General features: G+C 28.7%; 1 long non-coding RNA gene across 1 annotated transcript; it reads left to right on the forward strand.

Annotated features, from left to right (window-relative positions):
• Positions 1 to 16,057: 16,057 nt before the first annotated feature.
• On the forward strand, positions 16,058 to 17,738 carry LOC111914302 (uncharacterized). The gene is made up of 3 exons (XR_002857756.2): positions 16,058 to 16,232; positions 16,327 to 17,408; positions 17,498 to 17,738. It is a non-coding gene; the product is annotated as an uncharacterized LOC111914302 (long non-coding RNA).
• The last annotated feature ends 430 nt before the right edge of the window (positions 17,739 to 18,168 follow it).

Here is an 18,168-nt window from a genome sequence, read left to right on the forward strand (position 1 = left end):
TGCATCATATTAAACAGAAAACTAATCCTAGACTCTGATATCACTGATGGGTTTTGAGCATAACAACAATTCTTGTGTATGCATACAACCCTAATACTTTGGATCTATGTTTTTTTCTAATTGAACATGCAAACTTGATCACAAAAAAAGATACTCTAGGATGTATCTAATATTTTCAAAATCCATATAAAACTAGGGTTAGGTTACATACATTGATTATTATATTATAATAACAATAATTCCCAAGTAGATCTGGAAGCTTGAGAACTTAGTGTCACAAGTGTGACACCTCTAATGGTTCACAAACATACAATACAAGAGAATGACTATGAGAGAGGAGGAAAGGTTAAAATTTTCGGTTTCAACTTCTAATAAAGACTGGCCGAATTTCATAGGCTTAAGGGTTCTATTTGCTCCAACGATACTATGGATAACCCTAATCTAAATAAAATAACATTATTTCAAATATGGTAATTATTCACCTCCTTTGATTATCCATATATGATAAGATATTCTAGAAACTCTAGACGAATCTTATATATATATATATATATATATATATATATATATATATATATATATATATATATTAATAAATGAATAATTTTAATCTTCTTTTGCAAAGTGTCATTCTAATACGATCCTTATTAATATTATGTCATGTATCATGTAGATATATTAGGCAACTCATTTCAAAATTCAAATTTACATTTTCTAATTATATGTTATATTTGAAGTTATAATAACTTTAAAATTTTGATATATCTCTTAATAAATAATTTATTTAAAATAATTGATTAATAATTATAATTTTTTATTGTAAAAATTTAAATATTATAACCATGGTTCCCACGGGTTATAAACTAGTGTGTGTGTGTGTGTATATATATATATATATATATATATATATATATATATATATATATATATAATCATTACGTCCACTACCTTCCTTAGGAAGGTTATGGACCCCTTTTTTGCTCAACTATTGAACAATTTCACTTTTAGTCCCTGTACTATTAATTAATTCATTTAATCCCAAAATTAATTCCAAATTAATTTTTGATTAAATATTAATTAACAATATGATTTCTAATTAATATATTATTTCCATAATATATTAATAAATCATTTATTTCAATTTATTAATCAAATTAATAAATCCTTCCTCTACCTCTATTAATCATCCTGTCCAGTTGCACGTATGAAGGCAACCCAAAAGGACCATGCCACTATCAATTAAAGTACATACCAATTATAGTTATGGGCTTAGACACCTAATCCAACACTCCTTGTTGAACATCTGCTCTAAGGTGCAATTGTATGGCACTAACTATAACAATTGGATACGCAACATAAAAATGGCCCTTCGTTTCGCGGACAAGGAGTATGTCCTCGAGAAACCACTAGAAGATGTAGACGAGGAGAAGGCCACTCCTGAAGAGCTTGCTAAATTTAAGAAACACTACAATGATGTAACAAAAGTTGTTTGCATCATGGTTGCCATAATGACTCCTGAATTATAGAGACACTATGAGGATTACTGGTCGTACGAGATGAACAAGGACCTTATGGAAAAGTACCATAAGCGAGCTTGTCAAGAGAAGTACAAGGTAGTAAAGTCCCTCATAACTAGAAAGATGAAAGAGGGAGAGTCTATTAGCAGCCACATTCAAAGAATGCAACGATACATGGATAGGCTTGTCAAGCTTAATGTGAATTTTGATGAATAGTTGGCAACTGACATAGTGTTGAATTCATTGCCAAGTTGTTATGATGACAAAATCACCTTTCACTAGATCTTGTGAAAGAGGTGAAGGATTGTTGGATCTCATACACACAGATGTATGCAAGCCCTTCAGATCCATCACAATGGATGCAAATCAATTCTATGTGACTTTTACTGATGATTATAGAACATATGGTTATATCTAGTTAACCAAGCACAAGTCAGATACCTTTGAAAAGTTCAAAGAGTTTAAACAAGAAGTCGAGAATCAATTGGGTTCCACGAATACCTCAAGGAATATCTTAGTATCGAGTTCCACGAATACCTCAAGGAATGTGGAATAGTTTCACATTTGACACTTCTATAACACCACAACTTAATGGTGTGACTGAGAGGCGCAATCAAACCTTATTGGATATTGTTCGTTCCATGATGAGTTGAGCTTCTCTTCCAATATCATTATGAGGGTATGCCTTAGATACTGCCACCCACATTCTTAATCTTGTCCCAAAAAAGAAGGTTGCCAAAACACCCCACGAAAAGTAGACGGGGAAGGTTCCATCATTAGCACATATCGAGCTTTGGGATTGTGAAGCTTTCGTTAGACGAGAGACTCACGACAAGCTTGAACCTCATAGTGAGAGATGTATTTTCATCGGGTATCCACAGAAGTCCTTTGGATATTTGTTCTACAGACCTAGTGACAACATGGTCTTTGTAGCACGAAGGGGAGTCTTTCGCGAGAGAGAGCTCATATGCAAAGAGGAAAGTGGGAGTACCATTGATCTTGAGAAATTAAAGTGTCAAGCGATGAAGGAGCCTATGAAGACGCTAGGGTTCAACCAGAGGAAGAGATTTCAGTTGAACCGACTGACAAATCATTACCTCTTAGGTGTTCCAGTAGAGTTAGAATGTCACCTTGAGTTCTATGGATTCCATATTACTACAGATGGTGATACGTTTATCATTGATAGTACACTGGTAAATTTTGATGAACCTTCTAACTACAATGAAAAAATGGTAGGCCATGAGGCAGCCAAATGGAAAAAGGCAATGGACAACGAGATCAAGTCCATGTATGATAATCAAGTTTGGAACTTGGTTGACAATGTATTGGGTCGTAAGACAGTTGGGTGCAAATGGATCTTCAAGAAGAAGACCGAAATGGATGGAAATTTACACACTTTCAAAGATCGACTGGTTGCGAAAGCCTTTACTCAAACCCCGGGGGTTGACTATGACGAGACCTTCTCACCAATGGCCAAGATAAAGTCTATTAGGATAATACTAGCCATAGTTGCGTTTCATGACTATGAAATGTGGTAGATTGATGTCAAAACCGCTTTCCTTAATGGGAAGTTGGCTGAGGAGGTTTACATGAGTCAGCCAGAGGGTTTTGTAGATGCAAAGTATTCGAATAGAGTGTGTAAGCTTGAGAAATCAATCTATGGATTGAAACAAGCTTCTCGCATATGGAATCGTTGCTTTGACGAGAAGGTCAAGGAGTTTGGATTCACTAGAAGTGAAGATGAGTCTTGTGTATATGTCAAAGCTAGTGGGAGTATAGTTACCTTCCTGGTATTATATGGTGATGACATACTTCTTATAGGAAACGACATTCTAAATTTGCAAGATGTTAAGTCTTGGCTTGGAAAATGTTTCGCTATGAAGGATCTAGGAGAGATTGCATATATTATGAGGATAAGGATTTTGAGAGACAAGAGTAAAATACTTAATTGGACTTAGTCAAATCACATACTTGGGAAAGGTACTAAAACGTTTTAGTATGGAAAATTCCAAGAAAGAAGAACTACCTATACAAAGCAATACCAAACTAAGTAAGACCCAGAGTCCGAGTATAGATGTTGAGATAGCAATAATAAGTAAAGTTCCATATGCTTTTGTAGTTGGATCTATCAGGTATGCTATGACATGTACTCGCCCTGATGTGGCTTTTGCTTTGAGCATGTTCATCCGTTATCAGGGAAATCCAGGTAGAACTCATTTGATAGCAGTTAAGAATATTCTCAAGTATCTACGAAGAACTAAGGATTGGGTCCTTGTGCTTGGTGGTAGTGATACGTTGAGAGTACCTGGGTATAGTGACGCCAACTTTCAAACAGATAAGGACAAATTATGTTCTTAATCTGGTCGGGTGTTTACCCTGAGTGGAGGAGTAGTTACTTGGAAAAGTTCCAAGCAAGAGATATTGGATGATTCTACATGTGAATAATAGTACATAACAGCGAGCGAAGCATCAAAGGAGGCAATTTGGCTAAAGAACTTCATCAGAGACCTTGGAGTTGTACCAGCCATCAAGGAGCCAATGGGTATTTTATGTGATAATGAAGGGGCGGTTTCCTTAACAAAAGAACCAAGAAATCATAGCAAATCAAGACATATCAACATAAAATACCATTTCATCAGACATATAATAGAAGAAGGTCACCTCGTCGTGAAGAGGGTTTCATCAGAAGAGAATCCTACAGACTCCCTCGCCAAGGGTCTGAGTAGGATTAAGCACGTTCAACATGCTAGGAGCATTGGTCTGGAAGATGGTATTAGCTTTAGTAGTTAGAAAGTTATTTAAAAACTTATGACAAAGTAAATGTAATTGACTTTTTGATGATTAAATAATAGAGAATTACTTATGAGTATTGTTTACTATCTTTTTTCAATTGTTTATTATTATGTTTCATTTTGCATGTTTTACTTCCCGCATAATTTGATTACTCAAACATCCACATTCGATCGTACAGTTGAAGTAAGTAGTGAATTAAGACTGTCATGAATTGGATTGTAGATTTTCTAAAGAGTTTTAGACATAACAATAGTTTTTCTACAATATTCATGAGTACTTTGAAATGGAGAATTTGAGTATTAGATTAACCCACGCTCAAAGAATTACTTCACGGAATTTATCACGAGTAATTTTTATACGATAATATCTTATAATCTTAAAACGGAGATATATGAGTTGTGGTTCACAAATCAATTGTGCATTAATAATATGTAAAGGTATCAGTAACTTAATGTTATAAAACATATTGTTGTGCATGATTTGATGAGTAAATAGTACAAACATATAAGGAAATGTTTAAGTGTTCCTTTTTCCCTAACGGTAAAATTCATATACTTGGGTCCCTCGGTGATTTGGTGTTGACTTATAGTGTCGGGCCCGACCATGACTAAATTGATGTGTTCGATTAGTAGTTTTTATCATTAAAAATCAGAAATCGGGAAACAAAGTATTGGACAATGAGATTGATTTTGTTCCATGTCTCATGTCCGCATGATATCTTGCAGAACGGACGATTATATGATCACTTATCTTAGGACACGTGACTGCCTAGGTCAAAGTTTGACAACAACTTTTGGTAGCTACAATTTGCAAATCAATTTTGAAGTTATACTAGAGTTATAGTTACTAGACTTATCCAAGTGGTAGACTGTTGGATTAGGTGTCTAATCCCATAATTATAATTGGTATAAACTTGAATTGATGGTAGTAAAGTCTGGTAGTACAGTCTTTTGGGGTTGCCCTCAAACCTAGCAATTGTACATGATTATTTTGGAGAAAGAGAATGATTTATTATTTGATTAATAAATTGGAATAAATGATTCGTTAATATATTATGGAAATAAAATATTAATTAGAAATAGTAATATGTAATTACTATTTAATCAAAAATTAATTGGAACTAATTTGGTGATTAAAAGAGTTAATTGAAAGTGTAGAGACTAAAGTGCAATTGTTCAATAGTTGAGCAAGAAGCATTCTAGAACCATCCATAAGGCATGGACGATTTTAAAGGGCCTTTAGGTTTCTAGAATTATCTATGTGGATCATTAGGAAGCTGGATAATCACCCTGTTCAATATAATATTATTATGTTGGGTTTGGGCTTATCTAGGATTTCCTGACTGCACTATAAATAGCACCCTAGGGCTATGAATTTCGACACCTATTATTCAATATAGATTTGGCCGAAATTCTTCTTCTTACTCTCCATAATCCTTAGTTGCTAGTCTTGGGTGTGAACCTTTAAAGGCATGACGATTATAGTGCTAGCTGCCAAACGATTTAAAGAAGGATTCAAGGTTGTTTGCAATAACAATCTTCAAGGTATGTTTCTTAACCTATTGAATTTGATTTCTACTAGAAAAGTTTTATAAGATGATAGTTCATAGTATGCTGCCTATACGTGAAAGACATAGATCCTTAATAGGTTGTATGTGCCCTAATAATTTGAATTGTTTGAATGTTTTCCGCTTAGTACATAGAATTTTGTAACCTACGTTTTCCATATATATATATATATATATATATATATATATAGTTAATATTTTCTGAAAGAAATTACGCTTCAGAAGGGATATAATGTATGTGTATTTCATAGTGATTAGGTGTGAGACCCGTGTATTACACGGGTTGATTAATATATAAAATGTCATGTTAATTCATTTAAAATAACCACAAAATAACATGTGACAAAATGACTGAGAATGTAACATATGACAAAAAAAATTATTAGGATAGATATGTTAAGCTCGAAAATCTATAGAGTTTTAACTTTTTAGTTTTACAGAATTAAAAATTTTACGGTCGAAAATCTATAGAGTTTTAACTTTTTAGTTTTACAGAATTAAAAATTTTACGGTTGTTTGTGACATTTATTAAAAAAAATGATTATTTTATAATATCTATTATGAAGGGCTTTTATTTTAGAACTTCTTTTGTTTGAAAATGACAAATTTTTAAAAAGCTCAATTTGGCATGATATTCCTATATAAACATTTTGATTTACCCTGAAATTTTAAAAAATAAAAGCATGTCCAAAGAAAACAAGTATTAAAAAATTACAACAAAATATCTATTTGTCAACTAAAAACTTAAATAAATAACCCCTAAAAATTCATTTTAATGATATTTTTTATACCAGTAATAAAAAACCAGATAAATAATAGATAATCGAACATTTAACGTATACTTCTAACTAATTTTTATTTAAACATGTTTCAAAAAATAACAATTAAGAATCTAAATTATAATTTATTAACCAAAGTAGGGTATCATCTATCTAAAAAAAATTAAAATTAAATGAAAATTATAATTTATTAAACATGTTAATAGACAACTTTTTGTCATTTATTATCATATTCATTTTATTTAGTACTTTATATATATAAATACTAGTATTATGTAAAAATTAAAGAAAAAAAAACATATATTGAAATGTCAATATTATTTATTTAAAAAATACTAGAAAATAAAATGTATCAACCTCATGAGAAAGAAATTTATTAGAATAGATTATGACTCTTACCAACTAAACTAATCGATATACATAAGCATTTGAAAATTCACGTAAATATTGCTAAAACTAAATTTACCAAAATATCAAGTATGTTGTGGGTAATATTAGAATAGGTTGCTTCCAAAGATAATGATGCGCATTACCAAGCAGCTCGTAATCATGTTTATTTATATTTTGTAGTCGGTATCTTTTTATTCTAATAAAAGAATAGTTTTATTTTCTTTTCGCCATGCGTCATCTTATTAGGTCTCATAATTAATACATATTTTATTATTCTTTTGTCATGTGTCACCATATTATGTCTGCTAATTAATGCATGTCATTTGTCAAACTATTGATTTTTCATTTCAAATTTTAAATTTTAAAATTTTCACTTTAATTACATTAAAATAATAACATTAAAATAAAAATTAATAAAAATTATAAAATGATATAATTTTACATATTTATTGAAATCAATGATTATAATTTTATATAACTAAAAAAATCTTTTAATTAATAATTTATTTAAAATAACTGATTAATAATTTTGAGTTTTTTTATATAAAAAATTAATTAATTTTGTAAACGAGTAATACATATACGAATACTAACAGACTGGAAGTTGGGCCTCGAAACATCATGGGGCCTACGGGTTATAAACGAGTAATATATATACAAATACTAACAGACTGGAAGTTGGGCCTCGAAACATCCGATTGTTTTATTTTACTTGTGAAAACAAAAATAACTGTTAATAAAGATCTAGATGTTTTACATAGGTGGAAACGTGTATGTTGCAATGTACTTTCTAACAATTGTTTGTAGTCCATAATTTTAGATTATAAAGTATGACATTTCATGTAAAGTTATTTTGAAATGGATAAATTGTATCTGAAATGTACAAAATCTTTGAAATATCATATCTCAAAAGTCTTTATGTCACATCGCACATAGATGACATTTCAAAACGAATTAGGATAATCTAAAAAAGCAATATTTTAGACATGATAGTTACTTTGGTAACTTGCCAAAAGTTTAGTTGTTGACTTAAAAGCTCAATAATTAAATGGTTATTTTTGTGTATACCCGATATTGTTTTAACAAAAAAAAAAAAAAACCTTAAGGCAATCTCGAATAGTTAACTAAAATGTTCAAAATATTGTTGTTGCATGAGTTTTTTGTTTTATAACAATTCCGGCTTTCAAATGATTTTAAAGCATTTTTGGAAATTTAATTAATGAATCAAATGGTCCATGTTTACTTTTTGATTATGAACTTAAGCCCATTTCTTGTTTATGTAAGTGCAAATTTGCAAGGGTGAGGGTTTCGTACAAGGCCAGGCCCATGTTTATAAGTCCATCAATTCTCATTTAGGTAAGTGCAAAAGTGAAACATGTACAGACCTTTAGCGTAATAAATTGATGAATTAACTATTAAAATGATTATAGGCTTTCTATTTCTTTTTAAAATCAAATCAAATATTGCTAACTTTTTGGAAAAAATAGATATGAAATACAAATTTTTATGTACAGATCTAGCAGAATTATACAAAAATTCATTCGTGTAATGTTTGGTTAGAAGGATAAAGGCGAAAATTTCATAAATGAATAATTCCATTTTGTGAAGGATTGTTTTTTAACAATCTCGAGAGAATTACCAATTTCATTCGAAACCATTCAAAGAGAATTCAACTTTTGATTTATATAAATATTTTATTGTTCACATTATTATTTATATTATTAATTACATAAATATTTTATAATTTTATATTATTTTTGTTATATGACAAATTGTATAAAAGACACTAAATTTACTAAAATTTTATTTTTGATATTTTTTTTTCTCAATTAAGCAATTATGTTTACAATGTTGTTGCAAAATTAACCAATCAAGATTCTCCAGATAACCGTATGCCACATAACCGGTTGTTGTCACACCAACTGTTATTTACCTTCTTTGCCAAATAAATGTGTCATCGTCTTGTCATTTACTGCTATTTACCATGTTTTACCCTAATTACTCCACACCATCGAAGATTGGTTGAAGACAATCCCCACAATCGAAGTGGGACATGGATGAACCAACACAATCAGAGGAAACGCACATGGATCGAAGGTCAGTGTCTGTTGATTTCGTTGTTGCTATCATTGTATTTGTCCACAAATGTGGTCCTAATTTTTATGTTTTCAACACATTCGATGAACGAAAAACACTTCATGAATTCATTTACAATAGTTGACAGTTGCTTCAAACTTTATAATAGAGTTTAATTGTTGTTTTCACTTATTCATTTCTAGTCATTATATTAAGGGCACTTATATTAATTTAGTGTGATCCTAATGGGTGAATTGTAGCCTCATACAACTGCATCGGATGGTATTATTGTTTGATGTCCATTTTTACAAATGACTTGGACTTATACTCATGTGATGATGTCCTAACTCTTGGATTAGAAAAGACTATAAGTAGCTAGGATATTTCCGTATTTGTTGAGAATTTGCAAGGAATTTTTTATTATGAACAATTTTACGCAATATGCATATTGTTGTATGCTTGACTTGAAGAGTTCTAAGAATCCATTAAATTTTTCTTGAAGTGCACAATTATATATTGTGAAATGCACTTCAAGCATACGACAATATGATTAAGTATCAAAATTATCAACTATCAAATGATTAGATATATGATCATGCATTGATAATTTTGATTTTTGTTTTCTTGTTTTTGCCCTGATTTCTATTTTTTTTTCAAGAACCTAAAATGAAATGAAATGCACTTATTTTCAATAGATTAACCATGAGCTAACAAGTAACCATTGTCTTAGACCTTTGTTTAATCTACATAGCAAGCAGAACTCATATAAAGATTTTAAAATGAGAATTAAAAGTTGAAAAAAGAATGACTTTAAACGGGTCTAAGATGATTAAGTATCAAAAATTGAAAAAGAATTACCTCATATCGGTCTTCGGTCTAAGTTGTGTAAATTAAATGTAAACATTTTGTATTTATCCGAATAAGGACTAAAGAAGATGTTCCACAAGTATATGTTAGTGCTTTGTAGGCCATATCAACCTAATCTACTTTCATAAATGAATGTTTTTTTTGCCACATGTCACACTCTCATTCAATTGCCAAATGTTATTTTATGTTTATTTTGAATTAATTTTTTTTCACATGTCATTTTATGATTTTTTTTTCTATTTTATTTAATTTCACATAATACTTTAATATAATAATTGCAATAAATGTAGTAATAAATAGATATCAAATTCATTAATGAATTTATCTTTTTAATTTCAAAATTTTCAAATTAAATCTTATTAGTTTCTTTTGTTTATTGATTTAAATTATTTGTTTAAATCTAAAATATAAAAAACATTTCAATTATAATAATTCAATATTTTTTTTATTTTTTTCAAAATTCAAAGTTCTCAAATATTTTAACCTTTATATTTAATTTTTTTTTTATAAATTACCCATTTAATAGTATAATGATATGTCAAACTTTGTGTAAAAAAAACTTTTATGGCTTTAGGAAAACTATAAATAGAGATCAAATGGATATAGATAGCAGGTAATATGTTAAAGCATCTCCAATTAGAGAGGTTTTTTTAGAAATCAAATATTTAAAGTGTTTAATACGGCAGTTTTTTGGGTCAATATCATTAAATATTTTTATTTTACTAAGGTGTTTGTTTTTTGTCTGTAGATCTTTTTGGCATCTTTTGTCTGCGCCGCGCAGACCACGCACAGGCATTACGCTTCACTAACTGTTTATTTTTTTTTTGAAGACTGCAGACCTAAAAATGTATGTTCGTCCTCTTCTTGACGCAGACGTGGATTAGAATCTTCAGACATCTTCTAGCCTAAAAAGATATATACCTTTGTTTTTTTTTAAACTTAGATTTATTACAACTTTATATATGATAAATAACTAGGTGTGAGACCCGTGTATTACACGAGTTTATTAAAAATAAAAATTTAATATGAATATATATAAACATTAAATATTTTATAAAAAAAAAATTCATACCAAAAGGTAATCTTTTGGAGTATTTATGAAAGAAATTAAATCGTTCAGAGTATTTATAATAATTTATTATCAAATTAATAGAATGATAACCATATATATATATATATATATATATATATATATATATATATATATATATATATATATATATATATATAACCCATTAAAAATTTTTGGAAATTTGTTTTAAGAAAATTGAAATCCCCAAAAAAGGACAAGTGGAAAATAACAATTTTAAAAATTCTTGAAAATAACATGTGTTAAAATGAAGGAGAAGATGACAAGTGACAAAAAAGTTTGACGACACAATCATAACCTTTGAGACAAATTAATAAATAAAGATTTAATTACAATAATGGTTGTTGGAGCTATTTATATAGATATGAAAAAAAATCATAATATTGTCCTATATTTTTTGTGACAAATTTTATAAAACATTATTTAATGCATTATCATTTATTTTTGAAGAAAAATATTTGTGGCCATTTTTTAACTAATTTAAGAAAAGGTAAAATGAAAATTTTAAAAATTTTCATTTAAAACCAAAGCTTAATTTCAACCATTTTATATGTTAAATTTTTTTTATCCCTAATTACAATGTTTTGGTATAACTTTGCAACCAAAGTTTGTTGGTTTTTATCAAATATATACATTAATTCATACCAGTTTATTTTTCGCTTTTTATATAATAATATATAAAAAAAATTGATCTACATTTGTTAATTATCTATAATAAAGTCATAAATTATTGAAAAATTATTTTATGTTTCTTAATAAAACTAGTTTAATTAGATTTTAGTTTATTCTAACAGTCTGCAGATGTTAATAACAAACAGTCTTCTTATTTCAGACTGCAGACGTTTGGTCCATTTCTTCTATTACAGATGTTTGCAGATATGGTCTGCAGACTACAAACATTTTGTCTTAAAAAAAACAAACAACACCTAAATATTTTTATGCCCCGATTATTCAGTAATGTTTCATTTTTACCATCTTAATTGTATTTACCACTCAGTGTTTTATTATTTTTTGATTAATTAATTTGTTTTCATTTAATTTTCAATTTTAAAATATTAACTTTGTAACTCAAAAAGTATCATAAAATGCTACAAATGTTACATGAATAAAAAGGAAATATTGCCTTCAGATTCATTGCTTTTTATTTTAATTCGATGTGTTTTTTAACATGTTGATTTATGTATGGTATTTTAATATATACCCCAAGACGCATAAAAATATTAACTATGAATATAAAATACATCAATAAAAAATATTTAATTTATCAGTTACCTGATGTTAAATTTTTTTGTCAAAAACTATTATATATATATATATATATATATATATATATATATATATATATATATATATATATATATATATATATATATATATATACTACCTTATAAAAGAAATCTCACTATTTCTATAAATAGATTGAATATAATAATAATATATTTTAAGACGTTCAAGTGTCTAAGCATAATGTACAACAAACATATAATATAATAATAATAAATTTCAATCGTTCAAACTTTCAAATTAAATGTACAATCTATAATGCAATATATACAACCATTTTATGCCTTCAAACCTTATATGGTTAAGAAAAAGTCAAAAAGTCAAAACTAAAGGCGGATCATATCTTAAGTATATTATCGGAACAAACTCTTTTAAAATAAGAATCAGTCAAAATTGAATCGGTATTTCCTCACATTATTCAGCCGATTGAGTCGGTAAACAGGAGATACACTCTATATGACATCTCCTCTCTAAGTTCCGTCGACATGGTGTTGCCTTCAACTACTCACCATCGCCATCTCTCTCTAAAAAACCCTAAAATTCATCACCACGTTGTTATCCCTCTCATTCTGTCGAAAAAAATCATCTTAAACCCTAGATGTTGTTGCCTTCTCTGCCACTAGGTACCCCTACTTCCTCGATCATTTTGAAAGTCTTCCAAAAACTACCTTCGCCGTCACCACCGCTTCACCACTGGTAAATAATGTTTGTTCCTTTTCCCCTTGGCCCTCTTCCTTACAATTGTCTTCGTACTCTATATCTACATTTCAGTACATACAAAGGTTAACCATATTTTACCACCACCATGGAAGCATTGCCACTCATCTAACCGTCAGCCACCACCTAGATCTCTGGATACCTAAAATCGAGAGATACCTCTCTTGCTCTTCTCCTCTATCGAAAAATGAGTTACTTCTATCACCGCCTTTTGTTTCTCTCTCTACATCTCTATTTCCTTAAATTTTGTTTACTCTTTAAAATTGATGATTGATTCAACTGGTGTAATTTTCACTTATTAGATTTGGTAAAAGGAGTATTGTACGTTGTTTTTTCATGTACTTTACCCTTATTAAATTGATATGTTAGTAGTTAGTTTAGCAATTTGATTGGTTGTATGTGTTACTCTCGTGGTGAATCAACAAAGAACCTTACTATAAACATATGCTACTTCCAATACTTAATTTGATAATGATATATATCTTATTTGGCTTTCTACAGAACATCAAGATCATACTCATGGCTACAGCCAAGACAATTGTTGCTAAAGAAACAATTTACAAAAAGTCAAAGATAGAACCTTTATTTATAAACATTCATATTTTACTTTAATGGTCAAACAAGCTATATTCAACACAAATCTGATGCAAGTTTATTCATTTATTCATATATACAAATCTACCTACCATTTTCACCAAGAACTAACTCTGTTGCTTTTTTGAGATCAAGAGTTACATTACCACAAGGCTATAAAACAACAAGTGTTACTATTTTTCATGGCCATTTTTTAAAACAGCAGGTTCCAAGACTATAAAACAACAAGTTTTACTATTTTCCATGGTTTGTTTTTATTTAATGTCTTACTAGTTTATAACCCGTGGGAACCACAGTTATAAAATTAATCAAACTTTTATAGTAAAAACTAAAAATTATTAATAAGTTATTTTAAATAAATTATTAATTTAAGAGATATTTTTTATTAGTTATGTGAAATTATAATCATTGATTCAAATAAATATATAAAATTAATTTTTAATATATATTAGATATTTTTTATTTGTGAATTAATGAAAACAATAATTTAAAATTTAAAATTTAAGATTTAAAATAAAATCACATTAATGAGGAGGTCTAATAAATTTAAAATGGAAAACTAATAATAGATTGACAAGTGGCAACACATTAATTAAAATATCTAATATGGTGACACATGACAAAAGAGCTACTCTTTTATTAGTATAGAGATTTATATGTCTATGATTTCTATAAAATGACTCTTTTGTCCTATTATTTGTCTGTGCAGTAACTCAAGAGTTCAGAAGAGCTCGAAGAAGAAATGATGGCCAAAATCCCGAAATTCAAGGTTCGTCCGGTTAACAAAAATATAATAATAAAAAATATATCCATTTAATCATATTGTGACCTACAGTAAATAGAAATGAAGTTTTTTTTTGTGAGTTGCCTTAAACAAAATCAATTTCTTTTTTTCTTTTGTGACTTGCTGTAAGTAACAACAAATTTTCTAAATTTCTTCTTTTGCTTAGTATTTTAAACCCATATTGATGGAATCTAAGCTACATATGCTTACAGCTTTTCATATTTGTAGTTCTTCATGAAGTAAATTTTATAGAATAAGTGTAACTAATCTTCAAATTCGTTACAACCAAAGAAGTTAAGATTTTATATTTCCATTATTTTGTTTGTTAAATTTGTGTCTTGTTGTAGTAACAATGCAAGCTCAGAATGATGCCCCTTCTGACATGCAATGCGAAGACAAACTTCTCCTTCGGAGGGTAATTGTAATCCCATGAGCAACCCCTAAGGACATAACTCCTAAAACAGTAAGTAAGAACATATATCCGGTAAACCTTGACTTGGACATGCAAGGAGTTTCAAGTTTGGTATTGAAAAGTCTATGCAATTTAGGTCCTTAATCTTTTCTTGTGTTTGAAATTTATGTACATGTAGTTGTGAGTCATCTCTTATTATGACATGTATCGCTTGCATCGCTTGCAGCATGTACATTTATATTCTAGGTTCTAGGTTCAATAAATATATTCTTAAATGAGATGTGGAAGCTGATTACACTGTTTCTTTGCACTATTCTTACTATTAGGATGTCTTTGGTTTTTGGATTCCTATGGATTATGTCTAATAGAGCTCTAATTTGAATGGTGGGCAAGATGCATAACTGCTGCATTTTTTCCAATAGAGCTTTTAATTGGATGACAGGCAAAAAAACATAATTCTTGATCAATGGTTGTCATTTTTTAATTGCTTTTTTAAACCATTGTTAGAACTAGCGATTAAGTAGAAATTTGTTGCTATTAATGATGCGATGTCTTTAAACTTGTGGGCTTTTTTTGATGACGTATAACATTTTTTGATAAAAAAAAAAAGAGACGTGAGGTCATGGATCTTACACATGGGATTATAATGATGCTTTTAAATAGATTTTCTATGAAGTAACGTAATGATAAACATTTAACTATAACTTATATAAGAATATATATATATATATATATATATATATATATATATATATATATATATATATATATATATATATATATATATATATATATATATATATATATATAATAAACAAAACCTAAAGTCCACGTGTCCATTGAAAAGAGCTAAATTTTTTCAAAGTTAATTACCTATTATACCCCTTGTTTCACCTACATATCAAAATATACAACGACCTGTTTCCTTTCAAATTACTCAGTCATAACATTTGTACGTATTAACTCCAAAATTCATTACATTCCCGTTTCATAGCATCTTATTATGGTATCCGATCTCATATATATATATATATATATATATATATATATATATATATATATATATATATATATATATATATATATATATATATATATATATATATATATATATATATATATATATATATATATATATATATATATATATATATATATATATATATATATATAAGGTATGCTATCAATGGTATCAATTGCAGTCAATTTGATCGTATTCCGGTCAATATATATTTCAAACATATTATATCGATCGTTTCTTTAGTACATCGTGTTTCCAACGTTTTCAATCATCGCGCACAAAAATCATCCACTCGATCACAGACGAAAATCGTCCACTCAATCACAGAAAAGAGTTGTTCGGTAACTTTATTAAAAGACTACTTTCAAATTGTTTGTTTATTATTTGAATCTTCTTGTGTTTTTTTTAATGTCTGTGTTGTTTTTTACACATCAGTATCAAGGGATTATAATGAGATGTTTTGGCATCATAGCAGAATCGTCGACTAGGGTTTATGGGTTTTCTAAGAATCTGCCGGTATCATCATCTTTTTTCTTTGTTCTCAAACATATGTTGTATTTTACCATCGTGTTTACAATTTTTTTTTTAACGTGATTTGTAAAATTGTCGGATTTATGGTTTTGGAAGTATATTTTTCATTATATTATGATATAATATTCGATTGGATATGGATGGTTCTAGGAACAAATTGTCAATTTGACTTTTGAGTTTCATGAGATTTTAGATGAAGTGGGAAGGATAAGAAGAAACCTATTTTGGCATGTGTTGTAATGTATCTGTAAGCTTTTGGTTATACGTTCGCTGCATCTTTTTTCTCTTTAATCTTCATGAAAATGCTATGTGTACTTAGTGATATACTGATTCGGTTTAAGGCCTGAAGAATGATTTAGTTAAAGGATTTATCCTGCTGAAGAATTAGTCTAATAAATATGGCTTGCAAATTCTATCCACCAAGTGCTCGATATAATGCCAAGGTGAGTTCCAATTTAATGTTTTGACTTTTTATTGAATATGATGAAGATCATTGGTCAAAGAATTCAACTTTAGGTTTGTAGGACACTCTGACCATATCTAATGTAGTGAAATTTGGTTGAGGAACTGAATCTCCAAACTTCTTCTTTTGTTGAGGAAGTGATTTGTTTCGTTAGCAGGTATCTTACCAAGTGAGTGACATTTCTAGGAACTTTAATATTCAAGAACGGTTTAGAAAAGATTGGTTCATAAAATGATTGAAACAAGAGCTTAAGCTTTTAAATACCTTCTCTGTTTCTTTAAATTTTTAGATAGAAACGAATTTTCAATTTGTTTTTGTCCAGGTCTAACCAATATTTTTATGTGTGATTTCGGTACCCATGATCTTCTTTCTGACAAGTTAATTGCATTCGTTTCTTTATTTTGAAAACTAGATGTGCCATTTCAATTTTAAAATTCTTAAATCCAAAATCAGATGTAAACCTTTGATTCTCTGGGTTGGTGATGGAGTCGGCCTTGAATAGGGTCGACAATGTCTAAAGAAGGTATTAATTATGTCAAAACAAAATTATGGTTTTTTTTATCAAAACATTCAATCATTTAATTAAATTTGTAAATCAATTTCCCTTTGTAGTGGGGGTTTCGTAAATGTGAAGATATACACCTGGATTGCACCATTATTCACATACTTTGTTTCAACACTCAAAGGTTGAATTTCATTAGACTATCTTAATTATTTTGGAATATGTTCATGGCATTTCCTTAGTTTTATGTTCAATTGTTTTTAGATACGATATGATATGAGTTCGTGTGTCTACAATTGATTGTAGATCTTATATGTTTTGTTTGAATGTAGATATGATATGATTTCTTTCATCCAATATGTTTAAACTTTGTTTGTACTTAAAAGGAGATCATTAATTATCATTATTTTATCTATGATAGTTCATTGAGAAAGCTTGAACAATTCCACTATGTTTTGTTTGTTTTGTTGTTACTGTGAACCTAATTATAGCATTGTACTTTCAAAGTACATTGCTATAATTATGAAGTTTGTATAAAGATACTCCAGTAGCCCGGACATTCAGTATTCATAGTTATCATTTAGTTTCCTATTTATTTCTATTCCATTTAATTATAAAAACTTTTAATGAATCTTAAAACTTATATCATATGAATTTTTTGATTAGTTTCCTATTTGCTCTGTGAGATTTTTTTAAATAAACAATTAAATGAATAATTGGTTATTGGCATGTGCTAATTTGATACTATCTTTGTTTTAGTCATTAATTAGGAGGGAACAGC

Source organism: Lactuca sativa, chromosome 8 (assembly GCF_002870075.4).
Source record: "Lactuca sativa cultivar Salinas chromosome 8, Lsat_Salinas_v11, whole genome shotgun sequence".
Lineage (NCBI taxonomy): Eukaryota > Viridiplantae > Streptophyta > Magnoliopsida > Asterales > Asteraceae > Lactuca > Lactuca sativa.